We start from the raw sequence: 19,091 nt of genomic DNA on the forward strand, positions 1-19,091 counted from the left end.
AGGAAGGGAAGGGAAGGGCAGGGAAGGGGAAGGAAAAGAAAGGAAAGGAGGGAAGGGAAAGAGACTGAGAGAAAGAGAGGGAGGGAGAGAAGGGAAAGGAAAGGAAAAAGTGAGAGGCTGGGAAGAAGAGCTCGGCCATCGATTGAAAAACAAGGAACCAGGTAGGTTTCAGGTTGCTTTAGGAGCAAGAAAAAAGTTATGGAAACCATGAAGTTAGACTGCAGTCAAACCCTCCCTTTCAGTAATGACCATTGTACCACAGGGCTTGTCAAATTTCACAACCCCCTGGAAGCAATGATTACATTACCCATAATCAGATGAGTGCCCTAAGGGGCCCAATCTGCTTGGGGAGCTGATAAACCAGGTCTGCACACAAAGCTTCAGGTAGTTTGGAGAGCAAAGTAAGATCTGGCTTGCTTATCCACAGTGGCTTTTGGATATTTTGCAATGCTGCACAATATGTCCCTCTTTAAAGATAAAGAAATAATACCCGCCAGCAATCATCTTTCATCAGTCATTTGGGTCTCAGTAGAAATTAAGTTCAAGTTGCCAGGGCCTGGTGTGAATGTTCCTTTGTCAGCATACCTGGGCTTCATACTGCTTTGGTATGTGGCTACTTACATAATTTATAGCCTCAACACTTGGGCCAGGATTATAGGAAATCTTTGCTCAGAGTCTACATTTGTTCTTTCATTTGGCTGAGCGTGTATTTTAAAGAGAGAATCTTAATAACTCTATGTTTCCCCTTTTCTTTTTTGTGTAAACAAATACGTAGTGCAGAAATAAAAAATAACAGAATAATTTTATTCCCATCTCAGTTCTTTGTACCTTACTCATCTTGCCTGAGCCCCAAGGTAGGCAGAAAGAAATTTCGCTTATTCATATTACATGTTCTTTTAACCACAGGCTGATTACTGATCTTCATAATACAAGCCCCCTTAGTGAACACGATGTGTCTTTTTATAGGGAATCATAGTGCTCCTAACATCCCATGTGCATTTCTCAAATAATCTGTTCTCTTTTAAAAGTACTGGGGCTCATTGCCAAACCATTAAGAATTAGATGAAAAACTCCCAAAATGTATACATAAAGAGGATAGGTTTAAAGGTGAGGGATTGCTAATATATGTGTTGTCTTATTTGGACTGCTATAACAAATTATAACAGAATGGGTGGCTTAAACAGCAAACATATGTTTCTCAAAGTTCTGGAGGCTGGAAGTTTAAGATCAGGGTGCCAATATGGTTGGGGAGGGCCCTCTGCCTGGTTTACAGATGGTGGTGTTCTTGCTGTGTCATCACATGGCAAAACTAGAGCTAACTAGCTCTCTGGCCTCCTCTTATAAGGGTACTAATCCCATTCACGAGGGTCCCACCCTCAGGACCTAATTACCTCCCAAAGGCCCTACCTCTTAATACTATTACATTGGCATTAGGGTTTCAACATATGAATTTTGGGGGACACAAACATTCTTTAGATAGATAAATAGACCCTTGCACTCCAAGTGCAATGATGACAAATGGCAAAATTATGAAATATCGTTGACACCTTTCACCTACCACAAAAATCATGTTCAGTGCTTTTTCATGGGCTCTACCACTCCCACCTTAAAGGAAATGTTTTGTTGTTTATTACTGCTCTAACTGCATCTTAAAAAACCACTTGAAAACACAATGAATACTGCAAATGAAAGTACCTCTACTGGTAGAACTCCTGGTATTTGCAAGATGATAGTAGAAAAGATACAGTTTTAATCAGTAAGAACGCCATACCTTCTCAACGAGGAGTATATCATGTTAACATCCATTTACACCAGCAACAAACATAAGGCTGAATAAAATTATCAAAATGTACTTACACATTTTATGCACTCTATACAATGATAGGCTCTTGTCTTGTACACTGTTAATGAGACAGGTGAAACAAACACTGTTATATGGCTACTGATGCATCAACACCCATGGGCAACTACCCATGTGAATTAATAGAAGAAAATGGAGTCCATTGTTCCTTTAACCTTGATTTTCCCCTAAGATATAAATATTGATAAGCTACCTTAGAGATAAATATGATATACAATAGGAGCCAAATTACTGGACTTTCACCAGACATCTGCCACCATGGTAACTTCTATAAAGACAGAAGCAAAAGTAACAGGACTGGCAAAATCAAGCTTCCTAGAAAACCGTCCTTGCAAAAGAGGTAAAAATCTAAAACATTTCTCATTATTTTCTTGTCGCGGAATGAAAACATGGCCACTGTGGCATGTTTCAAGATTCCGGATAAGTAGCAAAACCATTCTTAAACCCACAACTCCACTTCAGAACAACTGCTCATTTAGAATCCTTCTGAACAAAGATGGCACATAGGATGATATCTTTCCACTTCACTTGCTAGTCCCTTTGAAGATCTGCACTTGACATTCAGTGACAAATCACCTCCCTTAAGGCTCTTAAGTCACATATCACCTACTGCAGACTTGAGATTTAAGTCCTATACAAGAGAATCATTCTCTACCAAGCGAAAAATTTGCTTCCTGAGAATTCTCACCTCCTCCTACAAACATGAGCCCCCCCCCATGCAATAGGGGGCGCTCCCTGAAGGAGGTCTTTAAAATAGAAAGTAACTATGCTTCCCTGTCTCACAAAAGAATTCAGTATAAGGTAGTCTTTAAACTATATTCATGGCCTTTTTCTCATAGCAGGAAGATGTATATTAAAATATGACATTACTATATGCTAATTATTTTCCTTTGTAGAAAATCAATTAAAATCAATTAAAATTGGGAGTGGGCCAAGATGGCAGAGTAGGAAGACCCTGAGCTCATCTCCTCTCACAGGTATACCAAACTTACAACTATTTACGGAGTAACTATTGATGGGAAAGATCAGAATCTAGCAGAAAAGATCTTCTACAATGAAAGATATAAACAAGGAACCACAAGACAGGTAAGAGGGGTGGAGTTGCAAGACCTATACCCCCAGGTGGGTGACCCACAAACAGGAGGATAATTACAATTGTAGAGGTTCTCCCCAAAAAGCAACAGGTCTGAGCCCTACATTAGGCTCCCCAGCCTGGGGGTCCTGCAATCAGAAGACAAGACACCAGAACATTTGGCTTTGAAGTCCAGGGGGGGTTACTTTCAGAAGACTCAGAGGGCTGTGGAAATAGAGACTCCATTCTTATACGGTGCACACAAAATCTCACACGCTCCAGGACTCAGGGCAGAGGCAGTAATTTGAAAGAAGCCTAAATAATTTCACATCAAAATATGCAATCAGTCCACATATTCCATCGGCTACATAACACAGATACCCTGTGCAATTTTGTGGGTTTAGAAAGATGAACCAACTGAATATTTTACTTGCAAATAGGCATTCACCAAGAAAGCCAATAAGGTCCTTAGAAGCATAACAGATAGGAGTTTCTGACAGGAATTCTGTTGGCCTCTCCCTCTAAATAGGCAAAACTAGGAAAACATTTGCATGATAGAAAGTTCCCAGTTTCTGCATCCTTCTCACATTTTCCACCTTGCTTGATCATCTGCTAAGACTTTCCCAAACAAATCTCTTTCTTATTTGTATGTGGAAGAGAGGCATTCCCTAAGGAAATATACAAAATTGAAGTATTTTATGGGTGCAGTCAGCATGTAACAAATGACTTATGACAACCATCTGAAATGTAGCAATTTTGCATTTTCTAAGTCCATTTACTATACTCTGCTATACTCTTGAGACATAACCAAGACCCTAAATGTTTCATTGGGTCCAGAAGACACTCAGATGAACTTTTTATAAAGCAATAAGTTTCCTTGGGCATATCTGTTGCTTCCAGGTAAATTTAACTATGAGAGTCATTAATACAGTGGTCAGTATAAATGTCCTGAATATCTGTCACAATTAAAATAAATAAAAGTATGCCAGGGGTTACACATAACCCACTTTAGCCTCTAGGATAAACCACTTTCAAGATTTGCCTGGTGTATCTCAGTCTTCAGCAAGATAATTATCTATCATAAAGACAATGTTTAAAAAGCAACTGTTATTGGCAAAATTTCAAATATATTTAATAGTAGGTAGCTATAGTTACATTAAAATAATAAAATGTACCTCTGATAATTTCATTACTTTATTATCAAATTGATCTTCCCAATGCTTATGATATATCACCTACTCAGGATCTAATGCTTCCTCACTAGACACTGGATAAAGTCCAATCTCCTCAATTAAAATTCAAGATGAGACAGGTCTACCCTACCTCCCTCTCTAAATTTAACTCCCACTGCTACCCTGGACAACTGCATCATTCTACTTCTTCCACTGAAAAGATGCTCAACATCACTAATTATTAGGGAAATGCAAATCAAAACCACAATGAGGGATCAACTCATTTTGGTCAGAATGGCCATCATCAAAAAGTTTACAAATAATAAATGCTGGAAAAATGAACCTTCCTACACTTTGGTAGGAATGTAAATTGATACATCCATTATACAGAACAGTATGGAGTTTCCTTAAAAACTAAAAATAGAGCTACCGTATGATCCTGCAATCCCACTCCTGGGCATATATCCTGACAAAGCCATAATTCAAAGAGATACATGCACCCCAATGTTCATTGCAGCACTATTTACAATAGCCAAGACATGGAAACAACCTAAATGTCCATCAACAGATGAATGGATAAAGAAGATGTGGTGTGTGTGTACACACACACATGCACACAAAATGTAATATTACTCAGCCACAAAAAAGAATGAAATAAAGCCATTTGCAGCAACACAGATGGACCTAGAAATGATCACACTAAGTGAAGTGGTCAGAAAGAGAAAGACAAATATCACGTGATATTGCTTACATGTGTAACCTTAAAAAAAAAAGAATGATATAAATGAATTTATATACAAAACAGAAATAGACCCACAGACATAGAAAACATATTTGTGGTTACCTGTGGAGTAAGGGGAGGTGGGATAAATTGGAAGGTTGGGATTAACATATACACACTGCTATGTATAAAACAGAAAACGAGCAAGGATCTACTGTATAGCACAGGAGGCTATATTCAGTATTTTGTAATAACCTATAAGGGAAAAGAATCTTAAAAAGAATAGATATATATGCATAACTGAATCACGCTGCTGTATACCTGAAACTAACACAACATTGTAAATCAACTATACTCCAATAACAAATAAATAAATACAGTCTCCACTCCCTGAGGAACTCTGTTTACAAGACTCTTTCTGCCTGTTGGCTCCTCTCTTCTACACTTAGAAGCATCACCTTTACTTCAAGACTCTCAGAGATAGTGTCAGAGTTTGGTGATGGTAATGACAGCAGCTTCTTAGTAAACAGAATTATTATTCTTATTATCTACCAGATGCTACAGTTGGAATATCCTCATTATATAACAATTCTCTTCCTCAGTATTAAGACATCAAATTTTAAAAATCATTTCTAATTCTCATAAATTTCATTCATGCAGTCCACATATAAGTTTTCAATTGGATAAAGTGGCAATACAATACTGACCAGGGCTGACACGGGCCTTGCCCTCATAGAGGGCACCATGGTGGGTGAGGAAGGGTAACAGCTAAACTATGAAGCATGTATTATTATTATTCAATGCCACAGATGGACAGTGCGGGCTTAGAAAAGAAAAGCAATTTAGCTAATTCCACACACTAAGCAGAGTTCGATTTCCTTGTCCAATTCATTCTCTCATTCCTTGGTCTAACTACTTTATCTAAATTCTTATAGTATGGTATGCATGCAACATTCATTCAGCACTTTCTATATGCTATTTTGCATTGATATTTAAATATCCATATGTGCATCCTTTCTTCCTAAATAAAGTGTTAAAACCCTTGAGAGTAATGACCCCACCATATATCTTTTGTATCCTTGAGGCTAAGGGCAGTGTTCAATCTAAAAAGCAGATATTCAATAAGCTTGATGATGATATGAACAGATATATTACCAACAGATATTATAGTAAGTTTACAATAATTAATATTTAATGCTTAGCAAGCATGAAGAATATCTGCCTAGACATTTAACCAGTGTCAAGCATGTTATTTCAAAGCATATCACATATGTTTTAAGGCATATCAAATTATTAAAAAACAAAACACAAGGCTATTCTCTAAGCTACAGACCTTACTCAGATTTTGCCAATGGTCCTAGTAATAATTTTTATAGCAAAAGAATATCCAAGGCTATGCATTGCATTCTGTTGCGTTATCACTTTAGTCTCCTTTAATCTAAACGTTTGTTGAGTCTATGTTTCAAGACTTGACATCTTTAAAAAGTATAGTCCAGTTATACAGAGAATTATCTCTAATTCGGATTTGTGTGATGGTTCCTCATTATTAGATTCATATTATGGACTTTTGGCAGGAGCACCTCAGAGATGATAAGGTGATGTAAAGTTCTTCTTAGAGCATTGTATCAGGAAGTACACCCTATTGATTAGTTCCATGATTGGGGCTAATTGGATAAAGTGGTGTCAGCCAGGATTCTCTACCGCAAAGTTAGTAGTTTACCCTTTGTAACTGGTAAGTCTTACAAGAAGATAAGTTGAGACTATGTAAATATTCTGTTACTCCTTAAACTTTCACCCACTGGTTTTTATATCCATTAATAATTTTTGCTTGAACCAATTATCATTATTACAATTGCCAAATGATAATTCTAATTCTATTAGTCTTTCTACATTTACTAGTTGTTTGGAGAAGACAAACTGTGAGAAAGAGATTTCTCTTTAATTTGTTTAGTTAACTAATTACACCAATTTGAATTCATGGGTTCATATTCAATAGGTTAAAATCCTTTGCTATCATTATTTTGGTGCTCAAATTGTCTCGTATTGGCTATTGGAGGTCTCTTCAAACTTGCTCCTATGTCCTTTGGAAACATCAGTCATCGACTACATCCTCACTTTCTGCCACATCATATTCCGGGTTCATCTTGTACTTTCCTTGCCCTAGATATTTCTCCAAGGAACCCTGATTCATTCGTTTTAGTGGAGAATGGTATTTGGAAACCAAGACAGGGCCCATTTTCTTTTGAAACATCTCCAATCAGGCTGAAGAAGAGAATCCACGTTGGAAAACCAAGTGACCCTTTCTCAGTCTTCACCATACGTGCCCCAGCAGGGGCAGGTGACTTGATGATTCACACACTTGAAATATGCTCCTTCCTTGGCTTCCTAGGTGACATTTTCTGAGTTCTCATTAGACCTCACTGGTGCCCCTTCTTGATTTCCCCTGTAGGTTCTTCCTCATTTTCCTGACCTTTGTTTACTGTATTATCCTAGGACAATCCTTGGAGCTCTTCTCTAAGTATACACAGTTCCTAAAGAACCTCACGTGGGAGGCGTCATAGCATGATTCTAGAAGTCAGTCTGCCTGAGTCTGCATCCCAACTCCATAACTTACTAAGTGTAAGTATGTTATAGGGAAGATACATAACCTCCCTTGCCTCAGCGTCCTCATCCATAGAATGGAAATAATAATACCTACCTTACAAGGTTGTTCTGAGAATTGAAACTGTTCCTGTCCCACAGTAAACTCTATATATCATCATCATCAAGTTCCACATTTTTAAATACCATCTTTATACCTCTCCAGCCTCAACCTCCCCTACACTCAGAAATATTTCCATCAGCTGGATATATAATGGTGACTAGGTGTCCAAAAGAAATCTCAGAATTAACATTTGCAGAACCAAACATTTAACTTCATTCATAATAGCTCGTATCTACTGTCCCTAGTCTTCCCCATTTCAGAAAATAAGAGCCAGAGGGATCCATGTGAATTCTCTCTCTACTTGAAACACTCAAAATACCTACCTTTATAAAAATTAAAGCAAAGTCCTTTACTATGACCTATGGGCTCTATGTAGCTTTGCCTCAGCTACTTCCACAACCTCACATCTCTTTTCTGCTTTCCCACTCACTCAGGGTCTTAGCACCCTCTTTTCCCCCTGCCTGAAGCTCTCTTCCACATCCCAACGCCTCATTTGCTCACAGTCTATGTTAGTCAGAGTTCTTCAGAGAAACAGAACCAAATAAGATGTGTATATAATTTCCAATTCAAGACCCAGGAAGAGCCAATGTTTCGGTGTGAGTCCAAAGGCAGGAAAAACCCATGTCCCAGCTCAAAGGACATCAGGCAGGAGGAATTCCTTCTTATTCATGGGAGAGTCAGTCCTTTTGTTCTACTCAGGCCTTCAACTGATAAAAGTGGCCCACCCACTTTAGGGAGGGAAATCTGCTTTACTCAGCTTACCAATTCAACTCTTAACCTCATCCAAAACACCCTCACAGAAACACCTGGAATAATGTTTGACCAAATGTCTAGGCACCCTGTGGCCCAGTCAAGTTGACACATAAAATTAACTATTACACAGCCTTTCACAGTTTTGCTGAAATATTATATCAGATAGGATGTCTCTAACCATCTATATAAAATCACAACCATATTGTCTCTGGTTGCTTTACTCTTCTTTATTTTCCTTTCTAGAACATATTACCAACTGATATATTGTATAAGTGTTCATTGTTTACTGTCTCCTCCTTCCTACCTTCTACCCAATACATTTGATTATAAGCTCCATAAAAGCATGGACTTTGTTTTATTCACTGCTTTATTTCTATTGCTTAGAACAAAGAGGTAATCATTAAACATCTGCTCAGTGAATGGATGAATATCTTCCTTACCTGCCATATTATTTAAAACGTAAACTAGCTTGTTCTTTTATCACAACGAGAAGTAATATATCATAGAATTTAGTCATTCACATGTGATAACCTAGAGACAACCTTCTGTAAGGCAATCATTGATGAAACGTGGAAACTGCTTTTTTGTTTCAGAATATACACATCATGTGAATTATCATCATCTATCTTTAAAAACAGATGCTTATTTCTCAGTACTCACCAAGAGAGCAGCAAGACCTTTGGTGAGCTATTAAGAGATTACCAAGTTCGTCATAATTCTTGGAACTATGAATATTGATTTGTATTTTAAAGCTTTTGCTAACTTTAAAAATAGAGGTAAATTTCTTAACTACTTAAGTAACATTTTACGCCAAACAGTTCTCAACTGAAAAGTTGTGATGACTACATTTCTGAGTTAAAATAAGCTAGCACAGTGATCAGTTTACAAAGAGTATCTATAATGAGCCTTCAACTCTGATTTCTTGTTGCCTATCCTGACAACTATCTCCATTCTACTGCCTAGACTCACTTTACAGACAAAAGGAAAACATTTTTCTTTTTCATTTTCCTTCTCCCAATTGCCATCTCTTTCTCTCACTTGATCTCATTTGATCTCATTTCTGGTTTTGACTTCTATTAAGAAATGGAATTTTCTGTATTCAATCTACAGTATGCCCTGTACCTTCATCAATTATGCTTCAACTGTACACAAATATGGAAACTGATAACTGTAGCCTGTCAGAAGGTATTTCTATAATAAAGCAGAAGTTTCTATAATTCATTTTTAAGGGAAGTTTCCTAATGAATTTTTAAAGCATATATTTTTTCATTCTTAGCATCAAAGTCTATTATTTTCATAAGCAGTTTTCAGAATGGTATATCCACGTGTGAAGCTTTGATAACATCCTTTATTATGTTCTTAACAAATGTGGAACTCAATTATTTCAAATCTGTTCAATTAATGCTCTATTGCTTTTTCATGCTGGTCAGTCAGTCTTTTAAGCTCTTTGCTGAAATAACAGGAGCTTAAACCACATAATTAATACTTGGTGTTTGAGGAGGGGGTATGCCTTGAAAAGCTCAATTCTCTAAGCAAAGTAGTTCTGAAAACTGTTTTCATTTTCCTGATGATAATCCATCAATTTCTACAGTCCTTAAAATAATATAAAGCAGTTAAGCCATGGAGTTTCAAGCCTTACTGACCACTGAAAGTAAGCTTAAGTCCTGTTTGGAAGGATATAAAAATATTTTTATACAAAGAAAAATTAATAGCCTCAAGCATTTGGATAAGGACAAAATAATCCATAAACTCTAATGCTTTGGTTTACTTGGGAAGCCTTTAAAAAGTGTTAAAATGGAAAGAACAAATATCTCAAAGATAACTTTAATGGAAAATTCTAGAAATTAAAACTTTTCCCCCTAGTAACATATGCTGTCATTTACAGTAAATACAGTTTCAAAGAAACAGAATCAAAATAGACCGTCCCAGCTCAATGATACCAGAGAAAACGTCGTGGTTTGATAATTGTAGAAATGGTTCAAGAAACTAAGAAACAGAGAGTATGATTCTCCTATCATCTATCAGAAATTTCAGCACAAGTTTGTTTTAAGGCAGCAATAATCCCAAGCTTCTAGAGCAGAGAAATAGGTCAGCCAACTATAGTCCAGCTAAGGGCCTGCTGTGCAATGGTCTTCATATTTTTAAAGAGTTTAAAAAAAAAAAAAGAAGAAGAAGAAGAAAGTAAAAGAAGAGGAATATGCAAAAGACAACTGTATGCAGCCAGCAAATCCTAAAGTATTTATACTAGGCACTGTGCAAAAAAAGTTTGCTGATCCCTGTTCTGATGCATAGTCTGAAATTTAAATTTAATATTTCTTTTTCCTTTACCACGAAAGCAACAAACTAGGACACAGAGAACTAGAATCACGAAAAAAGTGAAAATGCCACATCTACCACAAAAATTATCCAGGAATATGAATTAAATGCAGTCATGTGCTTGAACTGGTTCATATTGGTTTCCATGGACCAGTCATTAAATTTTCAGGAATGTTGTGAGTTAACTGGCAATCCATTGCTAGTTTGAAATCAGCCATTTGTGAGAATACTTACACCATGGAAATTAGCAAGCACTATAAATAGAGCTTTGGGGTGGGGGGTTGTTTGCTTATGTTTATTTTGTCTGCTTTAGAGCACACCAGTGACTGAATGTCTTCTTCACATGAACTGTAAAGTAAGATTTCTGTCAAAGTATCTCAGTGTCGAAATTATCTTGCTCAACCCTGCATATATTTCTAACAAAGTGATCCTTAGCCTTCTGCATATAGTTCTTTTGACTGAGAACTTTCTTTTGGCAAGGGAGCCCATTCAATTTGGGATTTGTATAACCACCACCATGGACTCCCATTTCTACAGTATTACTGACTGAAAACCTTCTGTTGCCAAATACAAAGAAATTCTGGATGGAATATAACAAGCAGTTATAAAAGCATACCTATGTGCATGTGTTTCGTGCATGTATTTGGATTTCCCCAAGGGACATAAACTAAAAGAAAACTGGAAAGCAGAGGGACTGGCATGTGAGCTGACTGCATAGAAGCTGTATGAAGGGTTATTGCTCTCATAATCAAGGAACTTAGGATTTAAATGTCCTGAGAATACAAAACAGGAAAAGATGTTATTACATAGATTCTCAGATGAAGGCAAGACAGTTGAGTGATTTTTAAAGCAGTAAAATGCTATTAAATGAGTAACTATAGTTCAAGGAAGTGGTTCGAAGAAGTGAAAAGGAAATTTAAGCTTGGATTCTGATTGGTAAAAGAGTGTCCCTTGGGAAGTCATAGGCCAGAGGTTCAGATTTAAACTACTTGCTTGATCTGGACCCTACCAAGCTGAAAAATTAACATCAAAGGGGCAATAATAATCACTAAAGGTATTTGGCAGAAGCAAATGAAAACCTTCTTAAAAGATTAATTATCAGAGATCAAGGTCTTTTAACAATAAGCCCACAAAGCACAAAGATGCAGAATATGCAAGGAACATGTAACAAACCATGAAAAATGTCAGTAAACCCAACAAACACACAGAACTTACAATAATAAAGCTGTCAGAGTTAAGTATTTTGAAATATAATATTCATGTAAAAAGAAAACTGAAGGCACAAGTTATAATAAAAAGAAATAATTTTTAAAAACCTGGCAAAAATGAAAAAGAAACAATTTAGATTTCTAGAAATAAAAAATAAATCACTGAAAAGAGATTTAGTAAACTGTGTACGTAAAGAAATTAACTAGGCAGTGAGCACACATAAATAGAACACCTGGAAGAAAAGTTAACAGACACCAACAATAGAATGAGAAGGTCTAATATATTCTTAGTAGGAGTACACAAAAAGAATACAAAGAATGGAGAAACGTGATATATTGAATATTACAACTGAGAATTTCCTGTAACTGACTAAATGCAAGAACCCTTAGCCTCAAGGAACAAACAGAATGAAATAGAAGAAAAGTAAAATAAAATCTACACCTGGACATACTGAATATAAAGACAAAGAACAAATCTTGAAAGTGGCCAAAAAAAAAAAAAAAACAGAATAACTTAAAAAAAGACAATTACATCTTTAATAATTTTTTTCAGTAGCAACAATGGATAGAGTCCAGAATATTTGGGATAAAATTAAAGTATTAAAAGAAATTATCGATAATTACTACTCAGCTAAACTCTTATTCTAGAATAAGGAAAAAAGTAAAAATTTTCAGTAAAGAATGAGAGAGAGAGAGAGAGAGAGAGAGAGAGAGAGAGAGAGAGAAAGGGTCTGCTATAAGAACTACTAAATGATATACTTCATGGAAGAGGAAGTTAAATTCAGAAGGAGTAGCAGGAAGGAGTGGTAAGAAGAGAAAGTGGTATGTGGATTGCTAAATCTAAAGAAGCCTTGACTATCTGTATTCGTCAGCTCTGGCTACCATAACAAAATACCACAGAGTGGGTGGCTTAGACAACAGAAATGTATTCTCTCACAGTTCAGGAGGCTGGAAGTCCAAGATAAAGGTACCAGCAGGGCTGGTTTCTTTTGAGATCTCTCCATGGTTTCCAGAAGGCCATCTTCCCTCTGTGTCCTCACATGGTCTTTTCTCAGTGCATGCACACTCCTGGTGTCTCTTTCTCTTCTTATAAGGACACTAGTCCTATTAGATTGGGGCCCCACCATTATGATCTCATTTAACCTTAATTATCTCCTTAAAGGCCATATCTCCAAATACATTTATATTGGGAGTTAGGGCATCAACATATTAATCTGGGGGCACACAACTCAGTCCCTAACACTACAAAAGATAATAATAGAGGTAATTTCCAACGGGAAGGGAAAATAAGGTAAAATTAAAATATCAGAAAGCAACATGTAAAAGTATGTGCCTTTAATTTCTTCAGAAGTAAAAAGAAATGTAAATAGTTTTAGATTTTATGTCAAATATGCATGTTAAATTTTTAAAACATAGAATGTAGAAATTCCAAATAGAGGAGGAAAAAGTAAAAAGAAAATTTGCTCAATCTAATAAAGACAAAAAGAATCATAGATAAAAATAATACATTTATATTCACCCTAAACATTCTAGGTGAAATATAAAAATATCTTAAGTCTATTGATGATTTTACAAGAAAGTATAGAATATTCAGGCCCCAAAGTAAACAAAGGCGGGAGTCCAGAAAGTTAAGCAGAACACTGAAGCTCACTTTTACCTTGAAGGCATTTGCTGAACCAAGAGAACTTAAGCTTTGGTTTTGTGACTTCAAGAGGCATGAAGCATAGAAGAATATAAGCTAGCAAGTATAAAAGTAATGATGGAAATATAAAATCAGAATTTTGCAGCTCCAATACAATAATTGATTCAGACAAGGATCATCTAGCCCATAAAGTAAGATGTTGCTGGCAAGTAGAATATTCTCATCTTGCCAAAGTATCATCCTACAGATTATCTGTTAATTAAAAAAAATAAAACTAAAGTGAGCCCTAACAAAGATGAAATATGATGTTCACCACTTTAACTAAATGATCAAGGCTAGCATCAATGACAATGAGATACCCTAAGTCCCCCCCGATGAGTGCAGAAAGAGTACATAACATCACCTATGAAGTATTCTTGCCAAAAATTGCATCCAGAATCGAATCACATCATATCAGAGACTTACCTTCCAGTTGATAAGAAAGCCAGCGCATAGACAATTTCACGCCATGGGAAAATAGAGAGATCAGTACAGAATAGAGACTTTCTGCATGACAACTGGCCAGGCCTTTTCACAAGTTGATATCACTGAAAAGAAACAGAAAAAGAAAAGGTTAGGGACTGTTTGAGATTAAATGAAACTAAAAAGGAAGTTTGAATGTGGACTGCATTTAGATGATATTAAAAACTTGTTGCTAGTTTTCTTAGGGGGTACGAGAATTATTTATTTTTGCAATATGTACACTACAATATTTAGGCAGAAGTGGTTTGATATTTGGCAATTTACTTGCAAATTATTTAGCATAGATAGATAAATATGCAGAGAGCTAAGTACGGCAAAATGTTAACATTCTTAAAGTTAGAAGTATAGACTTTAGAATCAAACTGGTCTGATTTCAAGTCCTAGTTTCCTCTCTTTCTAGTCCTAACCCAGTTCAGCATTGCTTACCTCCTGGTTGTTCCAGAAAGTGCTGCCTTAATTCCTGTCTCAGTGCTTTTCCTCTGAGGTGCCCTTTGCCCAGACTTCCTCTCCACCACCAGTGAATTTATCCATGATCCAGCTGCAGCCTGACACACAGCCATTCCTTACCACTCTGCCTTCATGGGTCTCTTCCTGTGGCTGGTCTTCCCCACAGAATGGGTTTGAATGAGAAGGGAGTTGAATACTCCCCTAAATCCTACTCTGTTTATACCCTCAGTCTCCACATATGGCTGTGATAGAGAGCAAGGCAGGGTCTCAGAGACAGGAGACAAGCCTCTCAGTTACTTAAACTAGACCATGATGTGGAGGGAGAGGGGGCGGTATAATAGACGAGAAATACGAAAAACTTCAGCTGTTAGAACTAACAATTTCTTTCTAGGCGCCTGATTCAGCAGGTAGAGCAGGGCGAAGGCGCTGGGATGAGCCACATCACCCCTACCTTGTCCACTCTTGTACGCATGAAGATCACCAGCAGTAAACCAGCAGGCTCCAAGGGCTTTCACCACACAGTTCTGGGGAGGCCTCTCACAAAACCTTCGTTTCTTTTATTTGTGGTTTCCATCCCTTTGCAAATATCTTTGCCAACAGCCTCTACACTCAGCCATTCAATGCCTTTGTCCCCGCGTAGGTGAAAGAAGGTGAGAAAACATTTGGTGCCTTTGGCCACTTTGGACCCTGAGTAAGGGTCCAGGATGAGCCCCGGAAGTACTATACCCTCTGGGAAAGGTGCAGGAACCACCAGTGGTAACTGTCCCTAAAAGACACCTGTCATGTCTCCACCAGATTCAGGTAGGTCACAAGGCAGGAGTCTGTAATAGGGAAAATGGGGACAGGCCATTCCTTCCAATCAGCTGATTAATTCTTTCTCCTTCTCATTCTGTTTCCTTATTTTCCACTCAGTGTACCCACATTTTTAATTGTGATAAATAACACATAATATAAAATTTACCACACTCGCCATTTTTAAGTGTGCAATTCAGTAGGGTTAAGTATATTCACATTGTTGTGCAACAGACTGCAGAACTTTTTCATCTTGCAAAAATAAAACTCTAGACCCATCAAACAACAACTTTCTATTTCCCCTCTCCCCAGGCCCTGGCAACCACAATTCTGCTCTCTGTTGCTGTGACTCTGACTACTTTAGATACCTCGTGTAAGTGGAATCATGTAGTATTTATCTCTTTGTGACTGGATTATTTCACTTAGCACCATGTCTTTAAGGTTCATCCGTGTTGTACCATGTGACATGATTTCCTTCTTTTCTAAGGCTGAAAAATATTCCATTGTATGTATATATCACGTTTTATCCATTCATCTGTTGTTGAACATTTTGGTGGCTTCCACTTCTTAGCTAATGTGAATAACACAACAATGAACATGGGTGAGCAAATATCTCTTCAAGATCCTGCTTTCAGTTCTTTTGGATATATACCCAGAAGTGGGATGCTTAGATCATATGGTAATTATATTTTTAATGTTTTAGGAACCTTCCTTCTGTTTTTCACAGCGGCTGCACAAGTTTACATTCTCATCAACAATGCACAAAGGCTCCAACTTCTCTACATCCTCACCTGCACTGCCTAGTGCTGCTGTTGTGATTGTTTATCATAGCCATCCAAATGGGTATGAGGTGATATCTCGTGGTTTTGATCTGCATTTCTCTAATGATTAGTAATATTGAGCATCTTTTCATATGCTTGTTGGTCATTTGTATATCTTCTATGGAGAAATGGATATTCGAGATCTTCGCCCATTTTAAAATCAAGTTTTTTGTTGTTGTTGTGGTTGAGCTAGAAGTTCTTGGTAAATTCTGGATATTACCCCTTTTTAAGACATATGATTTACAAATACTTTCTCCCATTCTATAGGTTGCTTTTCACTCTGGTTTCCTTTGATGTGCAAAAGTTTTTAAGTTTGATGTAGTCTCATTTGTCTATTTGTGCCTGTGCTTTTGGTGTTATGTCCAATAAATCACTGTCAAATTCAAGTTCAGAAAGCTTTTCTTCTAGTAGTTTAATCGTTTTAGATCTTATATTTAGGCTTTAATCGATTTTGAGTTAATTTTTGTATCTGGTAAAAGCTAAGGGAGCAATTTCATTCTTACATTCGTGGATATCCAGTTTTCACAACACCATTTGTTGAAGAGACTGTCCTCTCCCCATTGTTTGGTCTTGGAACCTTTGTTGAAGATCATTCGGCCATATACATGAGGGTTTATTTCTGTACTCTCTATTTTATTCCATTGGTCTTTATGTCTGTCTTTATGCCAGTATCAGACTGTTTTGATTACTGTGGCTTTGTAATATATTTTCAAATCAGGAAGTGCGATGCTTCCATCTTCGTTCTTCTTTCCCAAGATTGTTTTGGTTATTCAAGGTCCACTGAGATTCTATAAGAATTTTAGGATACTTTTTCCCATGTCTTCAAAGAATGGTATTGGGATTTTAATAGGGACTGCATTGAATTTGTAAATAGTGCTAGGTAGTATGGACATTTTCAGCTATATTAAGTCTTCCAATCCATGAACATGAGATGTCTTTTCATTTATCTGTGCTGCCTTTAATATCTTTCAGCAATGTTTTATAATTTTAAGTGTACACATCTCTCACCTCCTTGTTTAAGTTTATTCCTAAGCATTTTATTATTTTTGATGCCTTTGTAAATGAGATTTTCTTAATTTCCTTTAGAATAGAGATATTTTGCAAAATTAAAAGTCTGGATTCCATGTGAACATGTAAACAGTCACAGACCCTAAGACAAGGGTTCAAGGACAAATGTCTTATTTGGGAGGTGATCCTAGTAGGCACTGGTAGTGGAACAAGGACATGAGACAGAGGATATAAGGCAACCTACAATGTAGGGACTGTTCTCTCAATTCACTGATCTTTGTCTCCACGTGGATGAAAATGGGAGTCCGTGTCTCTGAGTCATCCCACTGATAGGATCACTGGCTGAGAGTTGCCCAGGGATCATTAATTCTCTTGCCTTTCCAGCCTGCGAGGGCCCTGGGAAGAGCAGGCTATGGTTGCTAGAGAGAATCCTCAGGGAATTGGAAGCCATTGCTGTTGTGCTCAGTGGTTGTAATGAGCAAGTGGTATGAGTAGAGAGCTTTATGTCTGCTTCATATACCCTGATATTTTTTTAGACTAGTGATATACTAACTTCTCCTGGTCTGAAGTTTCAAATGCATCTTCTCTCTACTGCCCTGATTCACCCATTCCTGATTACTGGAGGCTGGTTAGGACTTGAGTCAGGGCTTGTCTGGAAGGGGAATAACTACTCTGAGGACAGCTAGAGAGCAGATGAACCTCAAATATGGTTGGGTTCGTATCCATTTTTATTTGCCTGCACAGATTTTCTGCTTCCAAAATCATCCTAAATTTATCTGGGAAGTTCCCTCCCTTCCCTCCCTCCCTCTCCTCCAGCCCCCTATCCACGCACATAATCTCCAGTCTACATGAATCAGGAAGTACATATGCAGTTTGATTCAGGTGTTAAAAAAAAATCAATTAGAGCAAGTGTTGGCAAAATTTTCTGTAAAAACCAAACAGTAGATATTTTAGGCCTTGTGAATAAGAGGCAAAATTAAGAACATTGTGTAGGCAGTAATACAACAAAAGAAAAAAACAAATTTCCACATTGTTTTAAACAAAATCCAAAAACAATTGAGTATATTTTTTGTAGTAGAGGTCTGCAAATGGAATTCTCTTCTTTTTTCTTTCTTTTTTTTTTTTTTTTTTTTTTTTCTGTACTCGGGCCTCTCACTGTTGTGGCCTCTCCCGTTGTGGAGCACAGTCTCCGGACGCGCAGGCTCAGCGGCCATGGCTCACGGGCCCAGCCACTCAGCGGCATGTGGGATCTTCCCAGACCGGGGCATGAACCCGTGTCCCCTGCATTGGCAGGCAGACTCTCAACCACTGCGCCACCAGGGAAGCCCAAATTCTCTTCTTTTGAAGGAGGGATAACATTACACTTAAGTGATGTTCAGAGTTAGTATTCCCTACAATAAAAATCATTTGCAAATGTTCATCTGTTAATGCTGATCTGTAATAAGATTTTACCAATTTCATCTTTAAAAATGCTGTTTCACACAGATAGGTACTGTCAAGCACTGATACTAATTCGTGAGCATATAATTTTAATTGTGGATATTCATCACTTGGAAGACACTTATAAATTCTATTAGATTCTTCTCTTGGTATTTGTCTTTCAGTATGTCATTACAATGTAGATTAATCACTTCCAATGGAAGGTTAAGTGGAAGCTCCTCAGTTGTGCAATTAAATGGATTTTGAAATATGGAAATTCCCTTTCGACTTGCAGTGAGATCTGAAAAATACTGCTAGATTTGTAGTTTGAGCTTAGAAAATACATTTGCTGTAAATGTGTGTGGGATTAAAGATCTTACTTCTTGTTTTAACTCTTAATAGTACAGTAAGTGTGCAAAAAAGCTTGTGATACAAGCAATGTTAGCTGTTGTGAAAATATTTTTACTGCAGTATATATTTCATATATAAGTGCTGTTTTGCTTTAAAATTTTAGTTTTAATTTATTATACATTATCTAGTCTTAAGCAAAAGCAAATTAATTTCCTAATGTGCAGTGTTCCATAACACACAGTCTTCTTGTTCAGAAAACTTTCCATCTCAGTCCTGAGCTCA

The 19,091-nt window shown here is 37.1% G+C and overlaps 1 long non-coding RNA gene across 1 annotated transcript in view; it reads right to left on the reverse strand.

The window, feature by feature from the left end:
• The window catches only part of LOC117202209 (uncharacterized), a 263,569-nt gene extending 249,537 nt beyond the window's left edge, over positions 1–14,032 (reverse strand). The window contains exon 1 of the long non-coding RNA XR_004484411.2: positions 13,915–14,032. This is a non-coding gene — a long non-coding RNA (uncharacterized LOC117202209). The remainder of the gene's footprint in view (positions 1–13,914) is intronic.
• Positions 14,033–19,091: the final 5,059 nt, after the last annotated feature.

Source organism: Orcinus orca, chromosome 3 (genome assembly GCF_937001465.1).
Source record: "Orcinus orca chromosome 3, mOrcOrc1.1, whole genome shotgun sequence".
NCBI lineage: Eukaryota > Metazoa > Chordata > Mammalia > Artiodactyla > Delphinidae > Orcinus > Orcinus orca.